General features: G+C 29.9%; 1 protein-coding gene and 1 non-coding gene across 2 annotated transcripts in view; one reads left to right on the forward strand and one right to left on the reverse strand.

Moving 5' to 3' along the window:
- Shab (potassium voltage-gated channel shaker cognate b) overlaps nucleotides 1-12,569 on the reverse strand; it is a 506,172-nt gene that overhangs the window by 238,446 nt on the left and 255,157 nt on the right. The gene's annotated exons all lie outside the window — the stretch shown is intronic.
- Nucleotides 1,755-1,836, forward strand: TRNAS-GCU (transfer RNA serine (anticodon GCU)). Its single transcript has one exon. It is a non-coding gene; the product is annotated as a tRNA-Ser (tRNA).

Raw genomic sequence — 12,569 nt, forward strand, 5'->3', positions numbered from 1 at the left:
TAATATCAAACATAAACTCTTCGGTGAGTGCAAATTAAAAGAAAAGAAGAAAAATGAAAAATAGTTGTGTTATTTAGATGTCTTATAATTATTTAATTAAATAAATATTCCATTAAATATCACTTTAAAGATAGTTTAGTGTAGCTTGCAAACAATGAACAGAAGAATATACTATTATTTTGGATAAGTTCCAATAAACCACAATTGAAATATTCAACATGCATAATAACAATATTTACTCATTATTTCCATTTAATATAGTAGCGAATTTGTAATAAAAATGAAATTATCTGAAACATCATTTATTTATTCATACAGTATAACTAAGGTTAAAGGGTACAACTCTTCTTACGCTTATCAGAGAGGTTTTTATTGTATATATACATATATATAATTTCAAAATACATTAACATACTAAAACTAGAATAATGAAAGAAAGAAAAAACAATACGAGATAAAAGGACCGGTTTTTACAGTTATTAAATAACTGAAAGTTTTTAAAACCCTATCGTAAAAAAAAAATAAAAAACCAACACAACTGTAAGTTGAACAAGCTAAAATTAAAAAAAAAATTAGTGGGATAAACTGTTTAAATATTTATTTTTTACATTACAAACAAACAAAGCGCGCATGCACATACGCACGCACGCACACTTACCAACACCTTTTTTTATGTGAAAAGGCCAATTTAGGATCACGTCAATATCGCTTCTTTCCCGCTTCTTCTTTCTTTTTCAATGCGTTTCTCTTTTTTTTCGGCGCGACTTCGTTTTTGCTCAACTGTCCATTTTTTTCGTCCTTTTTTCTGTCACAAGAATTTTAATACTGTAAATTATTCTTCGAAAGTTAAGTCTATCGCAACAGTCCTCTTCTTTCAAGGCTATTTTTTCTATCTGTTTGACGTAATTTGATATACTTTTCATGTTCTACAGTTTGTCAAAGATTTATTTAATTTATTTAAGATTGATTTAGTTTGGGTCCATCCTAATTATACGCTCAAAGAAATTAAACCTTCGTTTCCTTAACGCAGTTTTTAAGCCTTCGTGATTTTGGTAATATCACTGTTAGATTTCAGTCTTTAGGTCCTTCCTCTGTTATCTTCGGACTATCGATTCTCCTTAGTAAGTTTCTTTCGACCTTGAGCAATTTTTCGAGGTCGGTTATGTGTAATGTTTCAGTGCCATATAAGAAGAATACTGGTCTTACTAAAGTTGTATAATTTCTTAATTTCGCGATCTTGAAGAGATTATTGTTATCTATATGTCTTTGGTGATAGATCTAAGCTTCTCAAGTTTTAATAATGTATTTTACAATTGACGCTGAATATAATCCTGTTCAGATTATAAATTTCTCCTACGTACTTAAATTCGTTGGTAACATTTATCTTTGCATTATATTATATATTTACATCTTATCTTCTTCCTTCAATCTTATCATTATCTTCTTACATCCTCATGAAAACCTAGCTCCACAACATGAGGAAGATGTCATTTGAAATTTTAAAAATATCTATAAAAGACATCTTTGTGTAATAAAGAATGTAACATAATACGAGTTCAATATATATTTTTTAGATATTCTTTTCTTTGTTTAAGCAAAAATAAAATAAAAAACAACAGTGCTATTTAAAAACAATAAATCATGAAGACGATTTTAATACTCGTATTAGGAAAAATCATAGAAAACGTATCTTATGGAATTTTATATAATGAAGACTGTATTCTAATAATAGAATTTTAGTGTGCAATAGCGACGACGAGGTGGCCGAGTGGTTAAGGCGTTGGACTGCTAATCCAATGTGCTCTGCACGCGTGGGTTCGAATCCCATCCTCGTCGGTTACATTTTGAATGGGTTGATATTTTAAATAAAAAATTAACTGATAAAATACAATGAATGGAAATGAAAATTGAATCAAATAAAAATTGTTATCAATGTTACTATAAATAAATATTTATCTATCGTCTGAAATATCTTTTTTATTGTCTTCTACTTACAGCCCTATGTATTCAATGCTTGGGGATTTGTAAGTCTTATTCTTATTTCTTTTCTATTTCTGAGTATACAGAGAGGGAATTTAATAAACCGTTTGAATATGAAACTTTAATGAGGATATACTACTGTAAAACAAGTAGTAAATTATTCAAATTTCCCAATAGTATATAAAAATAGATCAGTAAAATAAAAGGTTATAAAACTAATATAATATTTGAAAAGATATAGTTTGAAAGAAAATAATGGCTTTCTATCGGTAAAGAGTTATGGTGAATGTGCATATATCTTGATACAGTTTGACGATATTAGTTAAAATGTTATTTAAATTTTTTATCAGGAATGATCGACCTGAGACTGTACAAGTCTATACTTCATTTACATTCATACATATCATTCTCATTCATCCTCTGAAGTAATACCTTACGGTAGTTCCGGAGGCTAAACAGAAAAAGAAGAAATTAAAATTTTATACTCCGATTTTATAGCATTACAGAATTTCAAACCGGTAGTTCTAGTAAATTTACAACTTACTAAAATCAATCTACCCAGTTTAAGCAGGATTATCTATATGAAGAGATAAGTTTTGCTTCTTAACAACTTAAGACTGTCATCCTTCCTACATCTTACTAATCAGGCAACCGCTTACAGACACCACATGCGACTTTCTTCGCGACACCCTCCACAAACTTGGGATCCATCAGAGACATTCCTGTTATCCGGAAGGCAATAGCATCGAAAGTCCTTCAATGGACATACTGACGGAGAATCTGTTTGGGAGAAGAACACAAATGTCCTACTAATTTCCCAAGGGATAACCCGGGTATAATAATTTCACAAACACGATCTACAAGGGATCGGAACGCAACCCCAAACTCCGTCCATCGTAAAAACAAACAAAAAATCTATATATAACCATAATTTAAAAAAATTAACTACCCAGTTGATCAATAAAAAGACCTAGCAGGAAGGGACTGATGTCCAGGTTTTCCAGTGAATAGGGGATTAAATATCCCCCAAGATTCTTTCATTCCGTTCCGTTTTCTCTTCGGAACTATAACTACATAGTTGCGAATGGATTGATATGAAAAAAAAAACACCTCAAAAAATTTAAAAACTATTTTATGATAACGCTAAGATGTTATCAAAAGCTATTACTATAACGAGCTATTATATTATGCTCGTTATAATAAGCATCTTCGGTCAGGTTTACAAGGAAAATTCCTTATTCAATGAAACGGTGATGATAGTTCTATGATTAACACCAGCAATTATACCTTTTGTTTGTTCACCACAAGGATTGGAGGAATAATGAAGACTGTTATTATCTGACAAAGAAAATTCAATCAGTCCCATTTGTATCCAAAATTTCTTATACGGGCTCATTGCAAGAAGAAAAATTAGCACAGAATGGACTGCTAAAACGTATAATTTAATAGGGGAAAATCATAATGAACGGAAAATTTACAAAAAATACCGATCTCTGTGGAGGAATGGTAGTGTTTTCGTCTTTTATCCGAAAGGTCTAGGTTCAAATCCCACAAACTTATTAAAATAAATAAAAAAAATTAAATATATTTCTACTCACAAGTTTTGAGGTGATAGGATAAATTCAAGATAAAAAAATACAAAAAAGGACAAAACGTTTATCAAAAATTGTTTGCATTAAAATAAAAATTTGTGAGTATGAAATTTGATAGTGGTTTCAAAATTAGGTGCTTTTTTACGTTCGGCCCAATAAAACATCATTCTCTCATTAATAAAAAAAAAAAATTCGATCATCAAAATTTGCAGAATTAGTGAAGAGAAATTTTTAAATGTAATCTTTAAAAAAAAAATCAATCAAAATACGAAATTCTTAATCAATTTCAATAACTTATTGAGTAAATAGTATTTTATATAAATCCCAAATATCTGATTAATTTCCTAATAAAATACAACATAATAATGTATTATTTAATACATATTAATGTTGTATTTAATACATAATAAATACAACAAAAATAATTTAGTTCAGTAAAAGTAAATACAAAATATCATGAAATTACAAAAAGTAAGTTATAATATGAAAAATATTTTACGAGTTCAATATTGCTTGGTATATTCCATTGAGGGTGCATTTGTAAATTAAACCACGCAACGCGACAGTCGACTAAAAATTGTTATATGTATAATGCAAAGGATTAAACATTCAAAAGCAGAATTTCAGTGTGAGTATCGCTGCTGGGTGTTTTTTCTCCCATTCCGTACACATGTCTCATACACACATTCAGCAGCTTACGTCACAATAATGCCTCTCATATGTTCTCTTGTAACTTGAACACATGGGAAAACGGTCTAAAACTTTCTCTTTTTAATGATCTATATCGATACAGCAAAAATAAGATAATATGATCGAAACATGTATAGTTTTCTCTCTTTGTGCAGTAGATGAAATACATTGTATTAAAAAACAAATATAGAATACTGAAGATCAGACGAATTCAAACAATATGTACTAGTATATAAAAAAATTAAAAACTGACTTTAAGGCGTCATTGGATCTTGGATCAAACCACATTTTTTAATTACCGTCTCTTGCATTAAGAAGATACATATCTTTTTTTTCTTAAAGAAGGAAGGCGTTTATATCCATCCTTGAATAGATTAAAAAGACATTATTACAATTGATGACAAACTTTAGACGACAAAAAATTAAGGCGAGAGATCTTCCAACAAAAAAATGATTTAAACACTCCAGGAAACTTACTTGGTATAATAACCAAAAAACTCTGGGTTCAATTTCAAAATTGGGCATTCAGGCATCATTTAATCATTCCTTATTCAATCTTTTACTAGGTATTCACCTGATTCTTTGTACAACCAGGAATTATTTACAGAAAAGCAAAATCTTTACCGGAGTGTTTGAGTAGTTTATAAATTGGATTTTTATTTATTAATTAATAACGTTTATGATTACTTAATTAATATAATTCCTGCTACGAAACTTGTCCACTCACCTAATTCTTAAGCACTATTTTACGAAAGAAAAATTATTTTTTAATCTACTCAGAAAGTATAGGTTAAAGATTTTCTACTTAATTCATCCGACGACTATAACGGGTGATAAAGATTTCTAGAAAATTATTTCGTAAATTTTTCTTTTTCCTGTTTATCTCTAATTAAACATCTGATGGGAAAAACCTTTACAATTACTTATTACTTTCAATACGAACAATATTCGCGGTATTTATCCTCCACTATAAGATTGGGGAGGGCAAAAACTTGCTAGTTGAGGATTTTTCGTATTCGGAAATTGTTTTACTTAATCGCTACTGAAATGTCATTCCTGAAATTAATCTTTGAGAAAGCACAGAAAATGACATACTAAAGATCTTCACAGAAAACCCAACGGTTTTACAAAAATACATGTTTTTAAATATTCAGTTCGTTTTATAATTGTTTAAAATAATAAAACCAATTTCTAAATAACTAGAAATATGTTTTCAAAGGATCTTTTTGAGATTATGATCCTATTTTCTTCCTTAGATTTTTAGATGGTATTATTTTAGTGGTACTAATTTAAAATTTTACACATGGCACACGCATACAAATTCCTAATTCAACATTTAAAAATACGATAGATTTTACAGAAAAACATTCTAAACGAACAAACTCAAGAGAAATTATGTATACTGAATGAATAGATAAAAAACATGGAGCACTTCAACAACATCGCCTTCTCCAATGCGACCTAGGAAAAAAAAATTTGGGAGTGTGTTAGTACCGTTAATTTTGAATCTGAATTGTGATTTTTATTTAAAAAAATGTACGAAAATTTCTTCATGCAGTTCTATGAATACACAATATCCAGCGCTAATATATATCCAACTCGAATATATCAATATCAACGCTTTGGTTTTGTTATACATTTTATTTTTTTATATTCGCATCAATATTTAAAGTCATTCGTGACTTATCAGTGTAATGTAACTGTACCGGTAAACGTGTAGTCTTGATCAAACTCAGACCGACCATTCCTGAGACGTGTGGTTAAATGAAACCCAACCACCAAAGAACACCGGTATCCACGATCTGGTATTCAAATCCGAATAAAAGCAAAACTACCTTTATCAGGATTTGAACTTGAGAACTTCGAATTCAACTGCTTTACGACGAGTTTACCATTAAAGAAATCCGGTGAGTTGATTTTAGTTTTTGTTTATTAAAAAATCCATTCAAAAAATAAAAAATAAATCAAGATTATTGATTAGTTCAATTCAAATCCACTATCCAGGCATATGCAAACAGAAACAAAATATTAATGTTTTAAAATGTTAAAGAATAGGGTATTTTATAAAAACAAAGCATCTAATTTTTTTTTGTAATTTATCTTATATTTATAAAACATAGTAAAACTGAATCCTAAATGTCCGAATATTTTTTGAAAAACTTATCATTAAATTCTAGATATTATCGTGATTGTAACTCATACATACATACATAGGACTTATACATACTTACATAGGGTTTGAATTATTAGTACATTATTTTGTTTTAGTCATATAACAATAAAAGGACTATGCTCGAATAACAAATGTTTGTCTAGTTGCTAAAAACCCGGAACATCTACTGAAGGGAGTTATGTTTGTAAAACACTTGGATAAGCTGAACGAATCTGTCTGAGTCGCCTTCTCTGAAAATAAAAATTTTGTAGCTAAACCTCCGATGAAAATTTGAGTAAAGATATCGCTTTTCAAGCTGAATAATACATAAATTTTGATAAGATGGCCATTCTGATATGTGGCAATATAAATTTAGCACAACAAAAAAGAAAATGAGAAACTAGTTCACTCTTCATTCATTCATTCATTCATAGTGTTCTGCGAATAGGACAGGTCCTGTCACGCTGCTCTCCACCTTGTTTATCCTTTGCTTTTGATTCCACATATTTCCCCTTTCCATAATCCCATCCATCATTTGAAATCTCTTCCTTCCTCTTCCTTTTCTTCCATTTACCGAGCCTTCTATCGTATCCACTAATAAACATCTTCTTCTCATACAATATCGTAGCCAGTTCCTTTTCTTATATTCCATCAACTTTAGCATTTTCCTGTTCTCTCCGATTCTCCTTAATGATTTTTTTTGTTGTATGGTCTTGCCACCTAACATTTGTCATTCTGCTCCACACCCACACCTCAAAAGCATTTTACTCTTTAACTTTTGTAATAGAAATTGCATGGGATACTTATTCTTGAGAATAGCTATACCATTTTCGGAAGTAATTAGATTATATGATTTTCGGAAGTGATAAGTTTGAATCCAACTTGACTGTTATGGTTTCCAACAGGCGATAAGAAACTAGTGATTTATGTAGACGGTAAACTATAAGATTAAATTATATAATTGTACAGATACATGTACTAAAATATAACATTGATTATAAATAAATTACACTTTTTCAAATCTCCAATTTGAAGATAAAAAATATTTTTGGTCGGGATATCTGTTTAGATCAAATGATTTTTTTGTACAAGTAAATATCCTTCTCTAATAAAAAAATGAAAAGGTGAGTTGTTAATGATAAATATACTATATTATTAAACTTATAAAATAAATATTTATTGTATAATAATTAATAAATACGAAAGGTAAAGCTATTAATAATATACAACTAAATACATTAACTTACGTCTCTTTATATTATAACTTGTAAACCCGGTAAAACTGAAGTAGACCAAAATTAAAAAAGTTTAGAAGAAAGTATCTTGAAACATGTTACGCCATAACGCTGCATAACATATTGAACTATAGAAACAAAAACCATACTTTTATTACGCTAAAAGTTTAGAAAACTAATAGTAGTAGTAATTACAATAAAAAATAATAATAATCAAACAAGGTTTGTTAATATAAAACCCATTTAATTAGTACCATTAAGATTACATCTAAACATAATTATAAACAAAATTAAAACTGCTGTTTAAATAAGAATTAAGATCTGAATTAAGATGTGACTGGTCATTCTATTAAAGGAAAAAATTAGAAATCACGGAAATGCTTTTAATAATCCGAAGGAAATGAAGAAATGAACAAACTGGAATTAAAAACACACAGTATGCTATATTTGCACATATTTAGTAGAATTTTTATAATATTACGTTTTAACACTCCACTGAAGTCGCATATTTTTGGATATGCAGTTGATTTCTCCTTTTCATACACCACCAAAGATTTCAGTAAAATATTGTTAATTGAACTAATATTAGTATTTTAGAAGGGTGTTCAGATAAGGATAAAATTTACTACACCGTCAATGGATAAAGTTTTCAAAATTACTTATTCATTATTCTCCCATTCTTACTATCAATTTCTTATTAGAAATTTTACAAAATCAATGAAAATTTTTGTGTATTTATAAGTAAAAATTTAAATCTTGATTAAGGAACCAACCCAGAGCACACTATAGGGAATAACGGAAGTGTTTCTAATGGCTGGTAAAAATTTCTTGAAATTCTATAAATTTTTATTAGTATGTGCCTCCAAATTTATCATTATGATAATCATAATTAATCAGTTTCTGGTAGTATGTATATATCTTAATAATCTTGTAAATTAGGAAAAATACTAGTCGAATGATATCTTTCTCTATTTTCTAATTATTTACGTCAAAATTTAGTAGCCTATTAATGCTTCATCAGTATCAATTAAAAGACCTCTACTGAATCATCATCAGACGTTCTTGTAAAATCCTTAATTAAATGTTCTATCTTTTGGCTTTTAAGCACCGGAGTCCCAATCAGTAAAAAAGAACCATTCCTATTTAGGGAGATTTTCAACACATTTTCTTTGACCAGTCGGAATGGAATACGAGGTTGTCAGTATATTTTATCTCCCTATTATTGTAGAGCCTGGACATCAGTCCATTCCTACTGGATCTTTCTATTTATATGGCGGTATTTTATTTTTAATGACGGTTATATATTTGTTTTTAGTTTCTTTTTAAGATGGACGGAGTTTTGGGTTGTATTCTGATTATTTGTAGATCGTATTTGCAAAAATATTTTTCTCGGGTAATCCCTTGGGAAGTTAGCAAGATATGTGCTTCCTTTTTTCTACGCAATTCCCCTTCAATCCTTCTGCTTTGGTTGCTAGTGCCTTTAGATCTAGCAGGATACGCCTGATGGGGCCCGTAGCTGGTCCAAAAAACTCTCTTTGCGAAGAGAGTCGCGTGTGCTGCCTGTAGGTTTGATCGGTCATCTCTATATAGCACATAGTCCATATTCTATGTGAAAAAACCCGGGAGACCTCATCATAGGACCGCTCGGCTTAAGTCTGTGTTAACAAGAGCTTCTTTCCGCTGTTCTCTCTACTTGTTCTACTAGACCGCTCCAATTCCTGAGGAAGCAGTATTCGAAGAAGTTCAGGAGAGAACAAATCGTCAAGTGATTATCACGATAGATTGATAATAGTAGTACTTCTTTCATTTTCCATATCATTCTTACCAATATTATCCGGCGACATGAGAAGGCTTGTAATCATATTTAAAACGCGATAAATTATTATTTAGCATAGTATTTGTTAGGAATAGTCAATTTGTATCTGGAAAAAACCAAATATCGAAGTACAGTTGAGATAATATGTTTAAATAAGGAAATAATTTATCGGCTGAAATAAAAGACCGTAGATTATCTGTAGATAAGAAAAAATAAAATGGAAAAAAAGAAATTTTTTTTTTTCATTTTGGATCGTAATAGTCAATTCATGTATACTTGGTCAGAGTCGGTTATAACTAAAGTAATCGTAATTTTGTGCCAATTTCAAATGCGCAAAACTAAATATGAGGGTTTATTTTTTAATTGGTATTGTAAATAAGAAATAAAATCCAGTGACTGAGATGAAATTAAGCCCGTTTTATATGTAATACCGAGTAGATAAACGGGAACTTCGTCTTGTTCGATGCCAACTGAATCTGGATCGAATGTAGCTCTATATTTCGAACTCATAGAATCTGTCAGCAAGTAAATAAGTTAGATGTCAAAATATATGTTCAGATAAATTCTGATATTTCATTTCTACGTGATTAATTAGAAGAAATACAGGAATAAGTCATATGCTAGGTTTTACATACATTTAAGTCAATTTTTTTTTTGTTTATTCTAAACTAAAACCACAATTGTATTGATTTTCTGCAAAAAGAAATCATTCAATTACTTTAAGTCATCCTTCAGTATCATTTAGATATAGATGTTAATATTTTGTACACTCATCTAAAAAAAAAATCGCCATTTTTAATTAAATAAAATACAATTTACTGCAATCTTCAGGTTAATGTAATCGTCGTCATCCAGAGAGAAAATTAGAGAAAAACTAACCTTTAACTCAGAAAGCACCGTAATGAGAAATGATTTCGTCCCGTAAAGGTCAACTTAATATAAATGACTAATTATTTTACTTTAATAGGTTGATAATTAAAATATTTAATTTAAAATTAATATTTTTAAATATATAGGATGATTCAAATTGCACGGAAATCTCTCGGAAGATGATTCTATAGCCAAAAATAAAAAAAAAACCAGTTCATATAAACATAGATCAGAAAACGATTCGTTAGCGAGTTTCGACTCGCGAAACATTTCTGCTCCCTCTGTGAAATTAAACAAAAAATTCTTGGGGTACAAATCGAGGAGTAAATTTGGTGCTTTCTTATGGATTTTGATCTAAGAAATTGAATGAAAGTGATCCCAGACCTCTATATAACTGAAGTTTTAAGAAAAACGGGGTAAAACAGGAAAAGGTTTTGTCTGAAAATATACTTTTTTCGGATTGGACTAAAATAACATTGTTAATTTTTACCAATAACAAAGAAAAATTTCTAGTTAACATTGTAGAGAATTTAATTCTGAGAAAATTTATGTAAATAATTCTATATTAAAATTAAACAGAAATTTGAGAAATTCAACTTTAACTAGACAAAAACATAAACTGAATAGGAAAATTGCTACGAATTTAAACAGAATAATTTACATATAAATGCTAAAAATTATAAAAATAAATTTGAAAGCCATCCTTCTAAAATATATTAAATTTTTTTATTTTTTCATAGGTTGGCAATAACATCTGATCAACAATTAAGTTTAGTGTCTAGCATTTTAAAATTCATTTGAACGGTGTTTGTGCTGTTATTATTCGATCAGTAATTCACAATGGGTAATACTACAAATCTGTTTTCATTTGGAGAGATATGTTAATTTACAGTAATTAAAAAAATGGATTGGCTTCTGTTCGTGAATACCAGGAAAATTATCCAGATCGAAAAGTACCGGATCGTAAAACATTTGAGACTTTGGAGAGGCGAGTTTGAGAAACTGATATGCTTAAGCCACATCGATTCGATGATGGTCGTGAACGCTTTGTGAGAAATGCCAACGCTGAAGAAGCAATATTGAATGCGGAACAATTATCTCCCACCTCAAGCACCCGAAAGTTATCACATCGCTTTCATGTTTGTCAGTAAATTGTGTGGCGTACGTATGGTAGCAACAATTACACTCATTCTATACAACATTTGTTCAAGTGTGTGTATTACCACTTGATTTTGATAAACGGATGAAATTCTGATGATGGTTAATTAGAAAATGTGAATATCATTCCGATTTTCTAAGTATATTCTAATTACTGATGAACCCTGTTTTACAAGAAATGTCATTGTAAATTATCTTCACACTCGGCAGAAGAAAATCCCTATGAGATTGCTACAAGTAATTTCCAACGCAATTTTTCGTTTAATTTGTGGCTGGACTTCTTGGTATTAATTTCGTAGGGCCTTTTTTCTAGCCGGCAAGGCACAATGGAGAGCGGTTCTTGCATTATTTGCAATGAAACTCTTGCAAGATATTACACAAACACACACACACACACACACACACACACACACACACACACACAAATAAAATGGTAAAGCCATTTAAATACTGGGGAAGTTTGTTGATTTAATACGGAATCTGTAACAACAAAATGAATATCCATGTATCTATCTATCAAAAAAGCTTTCGGAAAGTTAAGAAGAATCCTGATAATATCAAGCCTGATCCAAGTCATTGAGAAATTTTCCAAACGCTTTATATGGAACGTGTTAATAAGGAAATTAGAATTATGGAAGGCCAAAACGAAGAAAGAGTAGTTTGAATCTTTTGAAATAGATGAAAAAGGTGATGTGGAAGTTAATATTAAAAATTAGGAAGAAAGGAAAGGAACAGTGGGATATTTTCTCTTAGAAATTTCCTACGTAGACTCTGCCTCCAGAGAAAGATCATAGCGTGAAAATTGGAAGGACGGATTGAAAAAAAGATAGGGATGCTAGCTAACATATTTTAGGAAGGGAGGAGCTGTATGGAATACTTAAAATTAAAAAAAAAGGCCTTTATCGATTGAAAGATAAACTCATCCAAGATGTTAAATAAAAAAAGACTAGCTTAGTTCTGCGCAAGAAGACCGATTTTTCATTTCCGATGCCATCATTATTTTGAAATCAGAAACGGATTGATTTTCAGAATACAACTCACTACATATATTCGATTAACCAGTAGAGACTACATTT

This window comes from Lycorma delicatula, chromosome 6 (assembly GCF_047948215.1).
Source record: "Lycorma delicatula isolate Av1 chromosome 6, ASM4794821v1, whole genome shotgun sequence".
Lineage (NCBI taxonomy): Eukaryota > Metazoa > Arthropoda > Insecta > Hemiptera > Fulgoridae > Lycorma > Lycorma delicatula.